This window comes from Uranotaenia lowii, chromosome 2 (assembly GCF_029784155.1).
Source record: "Uranotaenia lowii strain MFRU-FL chromosome 2, ASM2978415v1, whole genome shotgun sequence".
NCBI classification, from domain to species: domain Eukaryota; kingdom Metazoa; phylum Arthropoda; class Insecta; order Diptera; family Culicidae; genus Uranotaenia; species Uranotaenia lowii.
This window is the reverse complement of record NC_073692.1, coordinates 384,564,369-384,578,861: the sequence shown is the minus strand read 5'-3', so window position 1 is coordinate 384,578,861 and position 14,493 is coordinate 384,564,369.

The following is a 14,493-nucleotide window of genomic DNA, read 5'->3' as shown; positions in this document are numbered from 1 at the left end:
AATCTTCCCCCCGAGCGGGCGATCAGCTGCTGTGCCATCAATTGTGCGACTTACCTGGAGTTCCTGTGTTGGTGGATGCCGTCGACTGGAGACGGAAAGAAATTCCCCGAAATCCGAACCCCCCCCCCATCGGCCGTGCCCGAACATCCATAATACCAAAATCTTTCAAAATCAGTTATTAAAACACATGCAAAAAAATTCTGTCATCTTGTGTAGTTAATATTGTTCTTTAATGTAGAGTCGTGATCAGCTGAAACTGAAATAATCAACTGTTTTTGTCAAATCTAAAAATTTGATCATAACTTTTAATTTTCGATGTATGAATGATCTGGAAACAAAACTGGCGATATGATTGGTGTAAATCTTGAAAACCAGCCGAGTGCGGAACCAAAATTTTAAATATGATTTTTGAGTTCAAAACGAACACATACATCAACATCATGAATATAATTCATGTTTGAGTCTCATAACTTATTTTTCAATTATGGCTGATTATGAATTCAAAATCTGGGTTAAAATACTTAAATCAAAATTCTATTCTTTTTTATTCAAACTCATATAATTCTTTTTAATCTGAAATGAAAGTTTTGTTACAATATTTTAAATTTGATATTGACTTCCTGATTTTCCTTCGATAATGAAATATTTTAAGCTACAAAAACCTAATAAACAACTTTAAAAATATTTAGCTATATTTTTAATGATCATTGGTTTTATCGACTCAAAATACAAGTAGAGTGCACCAGAAAAATCAACGGCAAGTGCAAACAAACCTCTTTCTCTCCAATTAGAAATGTTCCAAAATAAACATTGTTGGTGAATAATGTGAGCTAGAGCTTTTATGTATTCAACATTTTTACTACTTATGTAGTTCTGATATTAAATGCCTCTTTTTTTAAATTGTCTAATTATTTACTTTCATTGCAACAAGAAATAGAATGGTTTTGAGATGCTTTTTGTCAAAATCTAGACCTTCAATAAAATGTGTATGAATAAATTCAGAATTAAAATTTATTTAAAGCTTATCACGAAAAATAAACCTTTCATTTAAAAGATTTTAATTTTTCTATTTCAATCATGTTTAACAGGCAATGATATACTTTAACGGACAAATAATTTAAAAAAAATCTTTCGCCTCTCTTTGTTATACATTTCTCTTTTTAATTTATAACTTTTTGAAAAAAAAAAAAATGAAAAATAAACCATCTAAAAATCAAAATGTTTATGTATAACACTTGATATAAATTATCACTACACATAAGGGTGGCAACTAAATGGATCATGTCGAATTTCGAAACACTCCATTAAGGGGGGGGGTAGGGTCTAACGGGTATAAAAAAAACACCATTTTCACGATTTTTTTCTGGAGCTATCGTTCAAGCAAATGTATTCAAATTTTGTGCATTATACAAAGGATTGTTAAAAGAACATTTAGTAATTTTTTCGTAGAAAAATATTGAAAAATGAGCCGGTGATGGAGCACTTTCGAGGATGCCTTTTAGAAAACAGGATTTGCGGTGGACACTGTATCTCAGCACAGAATCATCTGAAGTCAAAAAATTAGAGCAAAATATTTTTAATAGATGTTTTTCTGGACCCCAACGTTTTAATTTAACTTAAAAAATTTTCTATGAAATTTTTGTGGCTGTTTAAAGTAAAAACTACGATTTTTAACGAAAAAATCCGCCATTTTTCACCTGTAAAATCTCCCCAAAGTAAAAAAAAACCAAAAAGAAAAACGTTGGGGCCTGGTATTTTATATGTAGAAAATATGTTCCAAATTTGAAAAGAATCGGATAAGTAGTTTTCAAATGACGATGTCCACGGACTTTAAAAATGTGCTTTCGAGAAAAACGCGTTTGAAGTTTCTGCTCTTGCTTTCTTGCAGTATTAGATAGGAGGAGATAAAGGCCTATAAATTCTACAGTTTTGCTTCAATTGACTTGAAAATTTGACACAACATTCTTGAAATGTTTTACAATAAGAAAATAAAAAAATAAAAAAATCGTTTTTTTTAAAGTGTTAGACCCTACCCCCCCCCCCCCCCCCCCCCTTAAATTGACCTGTGCAAAATTTCGACTCAATCGGACTTGATTTGGGTGTGCCTTAAAGCGCTCAAAATTTCGTTTTTTTTCCTCAAAAAACACCTAAGGAGGGACAAAAGGAAATCGAAAAAATGATTTGATGCCAAATGACTTAAAAATAGTGTTATATCAAACAAACAAAATTATGTCAAACATCGACTTCAAAATTTCAAAATCACGTAACGGAGGATCAAAGAAAATTTGGAAAATCGAAATTTTAATTATTATGCCAAATTACTTGAGAATGCACGAAACTTCTAGATCTGTTATTATCTGAACAAAACAAATTTGGCCAAAAATCGACTTTCTCGGACTTCTCAAAACGGTCGGTTTTCGAAAAAAGTCGATATTTGGCCACATTTTTTTCTAGATTACACCAGATTTTGACGATTCATGCTTTTCTGAGTCATTTGCATCAAAATTAGAATTTTGAATCTTCGAATTTCGTTCGGTGATTTTTGAAATTTGGAAGACGATTTTTGACAAAAAATCATCTTGGTCCCCCCTTAGGTGATTTTTGAGGGTAATAAAATCGAAACTTTGATCGTTTTGCGGCACCCTTAAATCAAGTTCGATTGAGCTGAAATATCGCACAGGTTAGTTTAATAAGCCAATCTACAAAACGTATGTAGACGGTTTTCAAAATTCGATCATGAAATTTTTCCCATTCATCCAATGCACACTAATGCATGGTCTGGTCATCCTTTGACTAGCGAATCAAGCACATTGAAAAAATTTCGAAACTTTGAAAATTGAATTCTATCATTGTATTAAAATCAGAATTGAAAAAATCTCTTTGTTGTAAAAGAATTCGAAAACTCGCCAATTTGGTTAAATTTCTCTGTAAAAAAGAAAAAAACCTGAATCAAGAAGCATAAAAAATTACATTTTGAATTGAAAATAAATCTTTCTGCAGTTCATGATCAGTTTACGATCACGTGAAAAAATTTGTATAGTAGTTGAATTCACAAAAATTTATCTCAGCAGTGCCTTTTATAATTTTCGTTATGAATTTTTTTTCACTCAAGACCTTAAATGAGCTGTTTTTTAAATCTATAAATACAGGTCTCTAGGGAAAAGCTCACAAAAATAAGTGTGCATGAATCTATTCCAACCCTCATTTAAAATTTTTCCCATCACATTTACTCATGATACAGTGAGCGAAATAAGAATAGCACCACTATGTGTTTTGCTTGTTAAAATATGAACGATTGAAAATTACGAAAAAAATTTTCCACAGTTTGTTCTGAATTCCTTAATGGATAAATCAAGCATAAGTTTACTTTTTTTGGACGTAGCAATTGGCGTTGAGGACCAAAAATGTGAAAAAGGGGTGCGAAATAAGAATAGCACCTCTTGAGTTTTTCTACAAAATCAAGATTATTTTAAAAAAATTACTGTGTAAAAGTGAATAATAATGCTTCTACGAATTATTTGAATAGATAACTGCATTTAAAGGAGTTTTCCAAAATTCCAAAGGTTTTCAAAGGTATTAAAAGGGGGAATTAAAAGATTCTACTCTAGCGTTAAAGAATTTGAAATTTGATTCTTTTCCAAACTACTTACTTTCTTCATTAAAATGACGTGAAATGCTGAAACAAACATTCGGGATTTATTTTGAATCAAAAAAAAATAGGTTGGAAATAAAAAACTTTGATTTTGTTAAGTAAACCACACATTTTTTCTAGTTTTAAGTCGTAGATGGCAGCACTATCTTGCAGTTAAAACCAAATTTAGTCTCAATATTGATTTTCCAGGTTTATTCAGACCCGTATTCATCATTTTGAGGTATTTTCGCATCACAGTTTTTTGGAAGTTCACGCTGCAGAAAGCATTTCCGGATTTGCAAAAGAATCACCAGCACAAAAATGTACAACCGCCAAAATTCCTGCTCATCTCAACTTCCGATTCAATTGCAAATAATACCAAGAATACTGCTAGCCGTCTGGACCATCAAGGTCCATCGCAAAGTATAACTTTATTCTGATAATCGGTCCAAAAAATTCACTTTTAGTAACATTTATGCAATTCTTATTTTTTTTTTTTTTTTGGATTTAGTGATCTTAGAATTTCCAAAGCGTTCACAAGCTACATGTATTTATTTCTTGACCAAAATCATCGAGCACTCCTTAATTAATCCTGGATATTCGAAAATGGGCATGAATTTGGTTTAATGGCAAGATAGTGCTGCCATCTATGACTTTAAACTAGAGAAATAGTTTTTGACTATTAAAAAACATTAGTATTTTTGAATTCCAACCTGCTTTTTGGATTTAAACTCAGCTTCAAATTTATGTTTCATCATTTTGCATCATACTTATGAATGTTAATGAAGAAATAAAGCAGTTTGATAAAGTTTTATAGCTCAAATATCAAATTCCTTAACGCTAAAGGAGCATCTCTTAAAACCCCCTTTTAATACCTTTGGAAACCTTTGGAATTCTGGAAAACTCCTTAAAATGCAGTTATCAATTCAAATAGTTCGTAGAAGCATTATTATTTACTTTTACACAGCAAATTTTTCTAAATAATCTTGTTTTTGTTGAAAAACTCAAGTGGTGCTGTTCTTATTTCGCACCCCTTTTTCACATTTTTGGTCCTCAACGTATATATAAGTATATATATATATATATATATATATATATATATATATATATATATATATATATATATATATATATATATATATATATATATATATATATATATATATATATATATATATATATATATATATATATATATATATATATATATATATATATATATATATATATATATATATATATATATATATATATATATATATATATATATATATATATATATATATATATATATATATATATACATGTATATGTAAGTGGATTCTTTAAAAAACTTCACACAAACTGTGCTCTCATTACCGTTTTTCTGCCTGTGTTACTCCGTTATAATGACCCCTATTTGGCACAGAGCTGCATAGATTATGTGTGGAAAAATCTACTGACCCAATTTGTATGTATTTTATAAGCCAGTTCCAAACTTTTGTTCACAGCCGTCGTATTTGGCTCCAACCTGGCCAGAAAAAAAAACCGAAACTAGACTGCAAGCTTTAGTCTGTCTCCACAGACTTTCTGGAGCCTACCGTTCGTCGTGGACTGATGCTGGTGTTTTCCATAAAAAGACGACGTCACTTTGTCTAGCTTTTTCGTCTGAAGTTAGCCTCTTATAATAGATCCCACCGAAAATCGGTTTTCGGGGTTATTTTCCTCTCAAGCTTTCATCTTAGCCGGTTCGTCGTTGTCTTTCGTCGTTTATACACGGTTTGGATGAAAGAAAACAAAAACCAACTGAGAAAAAAATTTGAAAAGAAAAACACCACAACACAGAGATTTTCCTCCGTTGGACCACGTTTCATGAAGGTGCTGCCATGAGGATTTTCTTATACTGAAAGCTTTCTCAGTCCAATGATTCTCTTAGTCATCGTCGTCGTTTGGTTTGGTTTTCGAAGTTGCGGTCTCTTGTCGTTTATCATCTTTGCTGGTCGTTTTCTTTGCCAGCGCCAAACATCCAAACACCAAGGGGACCCAGAAGGAGGAAAATCGCGTGTTTATCTTTTGATCTCAAAACGTGTACACTTTCCCGCGTCCCTTCTCCTGGCTTGGCATCTTTCCGGTGGGATTTTCCAAGGGGTGGGATTTACTCTTTTTTTTTTGGCTGGGACCACTGCATCCCGAACTAAAAACGTTACGGGATACGGTACTAATATTTTTCGTGCGCCTTTTATGAACTACATATTTGGTGCTCGGCACGTCGCATTCAGGAACCCATAAGGATAGCAATCAGCTCCGGCTCTGAAGATGGGATGTGTTTAGCTGCCTGGTTGAGTTATTGGTTGCCATAAAAATGGTAATTTCAACCTCGATTTTTCGCAGCTCGGGATGCTGTGAGCTTCAAGGAGGGAAAAGGAAGCGGTGCGTAGCGTGAACAGGGAAGGTATCATCATTTTCACGAGTGCTTCCGGTATAGCGAACATGTCTCAAGACTTGGTGATTTGGGAACTCGGTCAGCAGCTATTTTGAATATTTGCTAGAGGAAGATACAAATTTGCAGTACATTTTAGACGGGGATAGGATCTGCGAGAGCCCTCATACTTGCTGTCCGAGTCGCTTACTGCTCGTGTTAATTCGGAAAACGAGTGGAGCATGATCAGCAGTGGGCCAGATCTACGGATTTTGAACACTTCTACGGATCTACGGATCGATGCTCGAAATCTACGGGTTTTCAGCATTTCCTTCACCCACAAATCAGAATCTACTCCAATAATGAACTTTCTTGGAGGTGGAATTATTGGTACAAGAATCTATGCCAGACCGGTATTAACAAGCTTTCTAATAACTGGCATTGTCCTCCCAGCGCAACCGCTTTGCATATGTCTGAAAGAAACCAAATAAAACATGTATCATACCGTATCACATGCTCCCAGTATCTTTCACTAAAATTGCCTTCAACTTATTTTTTTGGTAATTTAAAAAAAAACTAAAATTCGTCTCAATCTAAGATGTTGGTGTAAATAGATCCAGCGGGAAAAAGGATTCAAATTCTACTAGGATACATCAGTTACGTGACTGAACTTTATGCTACCGAACTGCACAGAGATTTGTAAGCAACTGTCACCAACGTTGAGCTGAGATGCCACACATACCGATTTTTGGGCAAAATTTAGACTAAGAATCGGTATATACCATAGGTCGGCAAACTGCGGCTCGCGAGCCGCATGCGGCTCTTTGGATGTATAACTGCGGCTCTTTAGCTCAATGTGTGAAAATTTTGAAAATCCTCGAAATTTTCTAGAGTAAACGGACGCAACATAAGTTCCTTCAGTTCAGATCAAGGCCGTGCGAACGGGGGGGGGTTTTAGGGGTTTAACCCCGCCATGGAGATTTTTTCCAAGAAAATTTTTCAGATCAAGAAATGAATTTACTATAGTACCCGGAAATTTTTTGATAAAAAAGGTGTTCAAAAATAAGTTTAAGCAAACATATAAGAAAATTGGCCAAAGACATTTCATTTACGACATTATATGACCTTCACGAACTGAAACTTTTTTTTATTGAAAGTTAATAAACCGTTCGTATAGAAACACAAATCTTGACAAACAAAAATCCTACTCCAAGAGTGGGTTTTTATTAAGAAATGTTATAAAATAAGTTCAGAATTTGAAACCAGTCATTTAAACTTCAAAATTCATGCATCGGATAATAATTTTACACATCATCAAGTAATAAGTCATGTGGCAGGTGTTCAATACTTATAATTTAATATAAAGGTTTTAAACTAATTATCAACTTTTCTCAAGGCGCAAGGGATGAATGACCCCATAGCTGTTAAAATCCCAATGATCAAATAAATAAATAAAAAAAAGGCGCAAGTTCATTTAAATTCCGCGAAAAAAGTTATATAGAATTTTTATTTGTTTTCTTTACCTCATTTTGTCAAATACGGGAGTTTTAACGTTTTTTTGGAAAATGTTTAACCAAATTAAATTTAAGATATCTTTAAAAGCAAATATCATATTGTTTTGCAGTATTTAACAAATTTGTTGAATGCAATAAAATCTTTTTTTCAAACTTTCTTCACGAATGTTAGTAATTCAAGTGACGGTAGTTTTCAATTTTTTTCTAAACTTAAGAATTTAAATTTTCATGCTCTTTTTTCAAAATAACCGTCATAATGCTCCAAAATGCTGTTTCCTTGAGTATTCAATAAAATTCTTTAAATAAGTTTTTAAAATGTCAAGATGTATTTATTGAAAAATTCCCTTCTGTATTGTTAAAAAAAAACTTGATATTTTGACTTCCAAATAATTTTATCGAAATTTATAGAATAATTTTTTTAGTTTTTCCGAATTTTTTTAGTCAGACTTTTAATTTTTTTTGTTATTTTTTCAATAATTTTGTCTTTGCCTCCTAAATCCTGAATTTTTGCGTTTCGAGCAAATAATCTTCTTGGAAACCTATAAATCTAAATTTTTTATACGCAAAACATAATTTTTTATTTTGTCCTAATCCTAATCCTGTCCCAATATTCGAAAAGACGACGACAAAATATTCAGAGCTTAGAATTTTGAACTACAAAATTCGCGCTCAAAAATTAAAAATGTTTCACGGGTTTTCATTATCATCTTTCTTGAATTGATCATTTTTTTAATAACCTATGAAAAGTTCGTAAAATGGATTTGAAATAGCAGCTATAAAGCTAAGTTTTGATGTGCAAAGTTAAGCAAATTAGTATATGCTTCATGCTTTCAATGTTTATAGCAAAATTGGGAATTCCTTATTAATATTTTTATACGTTTCTTATTGAACAATTCAAGGAATCCCATTATTCAAAATTGTCAGTTTAAACCTTTGAGTTGAAGTCTGAAATTCATTTACAAATTGGGATTTGATTTTTTTATGTAGATTTTATATTTTATATACTTTATTTCTGTGTACTGATTCTTATGTCGAAATTTCAATTCGCAATCTCTTTCAGCTGTTTCTGAAATATTGCTTTCAAACTAGACTGTTTAAATTTTATTTTCTATCAAATTTCTAGTTTCGAATAAGGATCATCATTTTTAATAATTTATCAATATTATTGATTCTGATTTATATTGAATCGTATCGGTTAATTTTATTATTTTTTCTAGTCATAAATGAGTAAGGAAATGGTTTTATTTATGAATGGAGCAACTGTTTAGGTTGATTTTTTTAAAATTTTTAACAGTTATCAGTCTCGGATTTTCCAAAAATTCAAAAATCTGAAACTAATAATCCTTAAAAATCCGTAAAATGATAATTGTTTTAGAAATTAATTTGCTTATTTGTTGTGGATTTTTGGTACTATTATTATTCCCAGCTGACTATAGATTTTGAAAACCCCCCCCATGGACGAGTCTTTCGTACGGGCCTGGTTCAGATAATATATCCCAGGATTCCAAAAGAAACCAAAAAACTACTGTAGAATATCTAGTCAGTTTGTAACCAAGTTGAGATTTTGAAATCAGTTAACGTTCTTCATAAAAGTCTGATATAGCATTTGGAAGTCTGGAGAAATTTTTCTTCGCTGGCACGGGAAGTTTTCCGTTGAATTTGATTTTCTGATTTAATTGTATAAAAACCGAGCATTTTTTAATCATCAAATAAAGTCCTCACTGTTAAGATTATGAAATAGAGTTTGTTTCTCTTGAATTGAATATTTGAAAAAAACATTTGCTTTACCACCATTCTGATCAAATATGAACATCTGATGATGATTTTAATAATGCTTTGACTACTGATAATAATTGTTTTGTGCATCAAAATTTCTTGCTTAAAACATTTTGTTTTTAAATTTTTCAAATATTGAATTCCATCTCTCAATGTTCCTTTTCATATCCATGAAAAAAAATTAAGTTCTTCGTTCTAATTTTGAACATGTTCAAGTTTGTTAAAAAATATTTTTGTAAACCGGGAGCTGAGTGCTGGTCTAATTTTAGGATTTCATGTATAATATGAATATTTTTAGGATTTATTCGAAGGAGAAACTTTATTCGGTAAAGAAGCATTTTCTTCCATAAACTATAATATATCTTCTAAAAACTTTTACATCTTTTTTTTTAATTCTGAACCTTATTCTTAATTCTGCACTTATTTTTAAAACGCCATGGCTGTTCTTAAAGTTGATTTTGATTTCTAAGTCTTTATCAGAATTTTGGTTTGTTCTATGAAGTGAGAACCAAAATAACTTCAAAAAACTAAAATTTGAGTTTAAAAAATCGAATCGTTGAAAAATGAAATACAGCGAAGCAAAGCCAAAGTTAGATGTCTATTATTATGTAAGACTTATTTTTGTTATGGAAGATCCAAGATAGCTACCAAAACTTTCATTGGACCCCAGCATATTTCTACATCATCGGTAGAATCTATTCTTGATGATTCCTAAAATTCAAGATACACTGAAATACAGCAAATCTGTCAAGAAATAAAAGTTTTTTAAAAATATTTTTTGACTGTTTGAAATATTTGATATTGTTTTGTTTTGAAAAATTGAAAAATTAGAATAAATTATTCACACAACACATCTTATATCATTAAAATTGGTATACATTTTCGGCCAGGAAACCGCCAACAAACTACTATAATGTTTTACATTACAAATTCGCAAGTGAAAACTGATAATTTATTCAACAAATTAAAATATCTGTTTGAAAAATCAAATAGATTCAATTCCAAATCACTAATTGTATAAAAACCCAAATATGAATTTGTAATTAGAATTCATAGAAACTTTGACAGAAGGATCAATCTGAATCTATGATATATTTGTGATTCAGAGATTTAGACATTATTTTAAAGATTTCATTAGTATAGAGAAGAATCAACTTGGAAGGGTTACGATTTTGAACAGAATTGAGAATTTTAACTCAAATTTTTGTTATCGGAAAATTTAATTTTTAAAACCTTTTTTTAATTTTATCAGAAGTCAAAATGAGAACTAGAGAGCTGAATCAGAATGCTTGTAATGAAGATAATTTAAAAAAAAAATTTATAACCACATTTTATAGACCACATCTGGCTACCGATTGTTAAAATTTCGTCAAATTTTGACTATTTTTTTTCAATTCGTAGAATGAGTATTTATTATTTAAAATTTGTTGTTAAATTTATTCTAAGGCCCGAAAAATATTTATCGATTTAAAATGATAGTTTTATGCGCATAACAAACAATTGAACCTCAATGGATTTTAAAGGATGTTCAAAACCCAAAAAATTTTAAGGTTTTTTTGTAGCATTTGAAGAAAAAATAATTGTGACAAACCCTCGTATAGTTTTTTTCATATTAATTTACATCTTGCTGTATGCATTTTTATGATATAAAATTTTCAATGCTTTTTTTAAATATTTTATCGAAAGTCTATTTTTTATCTGGGAAATGGTGTTCGGGAAGAATTGCACCAAAGCACTGACCATACTGACTGGACACTCGATTTCGTTTTCTCGATATTTTTTTCAATAATAAGCAATGTCGATTCCAGAGTGCGCATCGATCGATTTGAAGAAATGCTATCCCAGTTAGGAAATGCCACCAAACTTAAAATAAAAAACTGACAATGTCTTCGATAAAATCGGGCTAAACAGGTACATTTTTCCTACAGGGCATTTTTTGTCAAATTTTTCAGGTTCGCCACCTGCCGTCGGTATTGCGTACCTGCAAAATCTGACAAAAAATAATTAGACAGAGAATGGTTGAATTTTTGTTCTAAGTGTCATGTCAGTGTGATCAGTGACCAAAGTTTAAAATGATAAATTTTATCAGGTCCAATGGTAAATCGCCAAAATTTCGACGTAACCAAGCTGTACCCATTATGAAAATGTATTGATTCAGAAGAAAGAAAAATAAATACAATAAAACAACGAAAATCTGTGGCGTTGTGAAAAAGGATAATAAAACTGAGTTAACATCAATATAAATCTAACTTAGCGATCACCATTATTTGTAGTAAGGATAAAATGAATTGCGGCTCTTTGAAACTTGGACATTTCCATAATTTGCAATTTTTGGCTCTTCTGTCTCAAAAGGTTGCCGACCGTTGGTATATACCGATTACCGATTTTTGGCAAACATACCGATTTCATTCCGATTTTTAGGATTATTTTTCAAAAATCAAAATTTGGTTTACTTTGCTAATGTGCTCACCCTAATTCTTAGAGGGTTTGTAAAGGTTTCTATAATAAAAGGTGTCAAAATGTCATACGAACTTGAAGTTTGTTAAGGTTTTTCTTAAACGTTGACCGAATCGGCTGAAAAATTCTATGGGTCTTATGGACAGGCCAAGTATTTCTAGAATCCAAAGATTCTGGAGTTTGTGGTATTTTGAAGCCCACCCTGACGGACAGCGTGTAGAGGAATCCCTGAAGACTATGATAAAAAAATTAAATTTTTTGTCGTTTTTAATCGATTAGTAGTTTATTTTCGTTCCTTTGACCACAAATGTAGATTGGTCTTGATGATGTTAAATTCCTTCTGTAGGTAATTAATTTTAGTTTCTCAACATTTTAACACAAGGTTGATACAGTTGCAGTAAGTAACCCGAGGTCGGCTACATTTGAAAAAAGGCAAAAAAAAATAATATCTAAATATTTAAAATGTTAATAAATTCTGACAGCTTTGTTTTATTGAGCTGATTCAATAGTATTTGGAATTTTTAAGAATAAACCTATCACTAAATGCATAAATTTCTAAGAGGTTTATGGTAATTTTGATCACTTCCCTCTATTAGAAAAACCCTCCTATTGTTATTTCGCCTCACTGTATCTAATTTTTCACTGAATCGGTTTTTAACACAAATTTTAGTTTTATTTTGTTTTGATTATTATTTTCATAGAACATACTTGGTTTCTCCAAATCTCTGTTTCTCAGTATATTGGATTGAAATTAACTAGTTTTTAAAATGTACGCATCGGGTTATATTTACCAGAACGGACGGCGTGAAAAGGTTAATATCTCAGGAACAAAAAACATAATATTCAGATTCTTTTCGTTTTTGGATTGATTTTTTTCGGTGATTCAATGATTTAACTGCCGTGTAGTTTACGTTTCGGTTTACTTATTTTATTTCAACCATCTTCAGAACTAATTTTTATAAAAAATAAACGGAAAAAAACATCCCATTTCGTATCCATGTTTTTCCGTTATTTTTCTCACAAAATACATCGTGAAATATGTTTTCTTTATCAAACTTTTGTATCTTCAAATGATTAAGTCACCGATTTAAATGTGGCATCACTGACGTAGAGTCGTCGGCGCTGCGGAGCAACTTGATTCCTCGGTCGCACTTTCTCTGTGATTCTCTCTGTGGTGTGTATTATACAATGTATAGGGAAGTGGGCTGTAAATATAGAATCAGGTTTTTTTAGACTCTACAGTAAGGTTGCCAGAACTTTTCAGCACGTACCCGGGCCGGACAAATTCGGGCAATTTTAAATAAAACCTAGCAACATCTGGGCATTTGATATCAAAATTGTCGACCGAAAATCCCGGCAATATTCGGGCAAATTTCATCAAAACTCAGAAATTTCTCAACAAAAATAAGTAAAAAAAATGTACCACAAAATTTTTTACAAAAATTATCGACAGATTTTAAATCCTATTAAAACTTAAAACAATCATTTATGATTCTTATGAAACTCGCATTAAAATTCATCGTTTTGGAGGCATAAATTAAAACAAAATATGTTTTTTTTTTGTTTGATTGCTAAATGAAGCAAATGTTTCAAAATTTTTTATTAAATATCCGGGCAAACCCGGATAAAACAGGGTATTCTGGCAACCTGACTCTACAGCATTTTTATAACGACTTCAAATAAAAAAAAAATCCCATTTTATCTCCTGAACATTCAGGCAAGACTTGCCAACGAAAAATTTCTGACTGGAAACCTGCCAGGTGTCCTCTAAATAATTCATTTTGCTGTCCATTACGAAATTTTTCAAAATATTTCCTCGCTAGTTGTCCAAATATTTTGCGCACGGTTTGACCACCGTATTTTGTCAATTATACCAGTGGCAACTTTTTTACCTTGTAGAAATTAAGTTAAGCCTGTTCATTAGTCAGCTAGGCGAAGCAGTTAGAAAAATTTATGTTTTTATCACTTTCCCTGTTGATATTATCGGATTGCGCTTGGTAAAATTTCTCTCATTTATTAACTACATGGAATCAAACATCTTCACTTTTACTAAAATAAGAACTCATTTATAGATCCTCTGGAACTGCTAAAACGATTAACCACATGAATATTTGTCGAATAGTTGATTTCCAGCTTTTACAGGGTTTCCAACTGATACTTTCCTGAAATTTTCTCCGTTTTGCTCAATTTTTTTTTTGTCTAGGAGCTTCTAGGACGCTATCTCTAAAACCACTTGACAGCTTGTCACCGAATTTACACATTACATTAAGGTAGCTTCACCTAAAATTTTATCAATTCCCATTCATGCATTTGAATAATATTCACATATCAAAGCGTTGCATTTGATTTTTCGAATACACTCCTTATTAGGAATAAAATAGTTAGCATAACTATACCAATTGAATCTGCCGGGTTCTAACGTTTCTCAAAAAAAAATTTATACATGCAAAAATTCTTTGGAAATATGACTTTTTGGACTTTCCTTCTCTCATTCAAACTTTAAAATCTAATATATGAAAACAGAAGACATTACTGAAATTTTATTAGAATTAGAAAATCAATTATTTTTTCGGCAAACAGAAACCTAAATTTAAAATCACAATTCTTGTATCAAAAATGTGTTGTAAATATTATTTACTACTAACAATCGTAAAGTTTTATGAATTTGATTTTTTTCATTTGTAAGAATTTATTTATTATCCTATAGAGAATTTGTA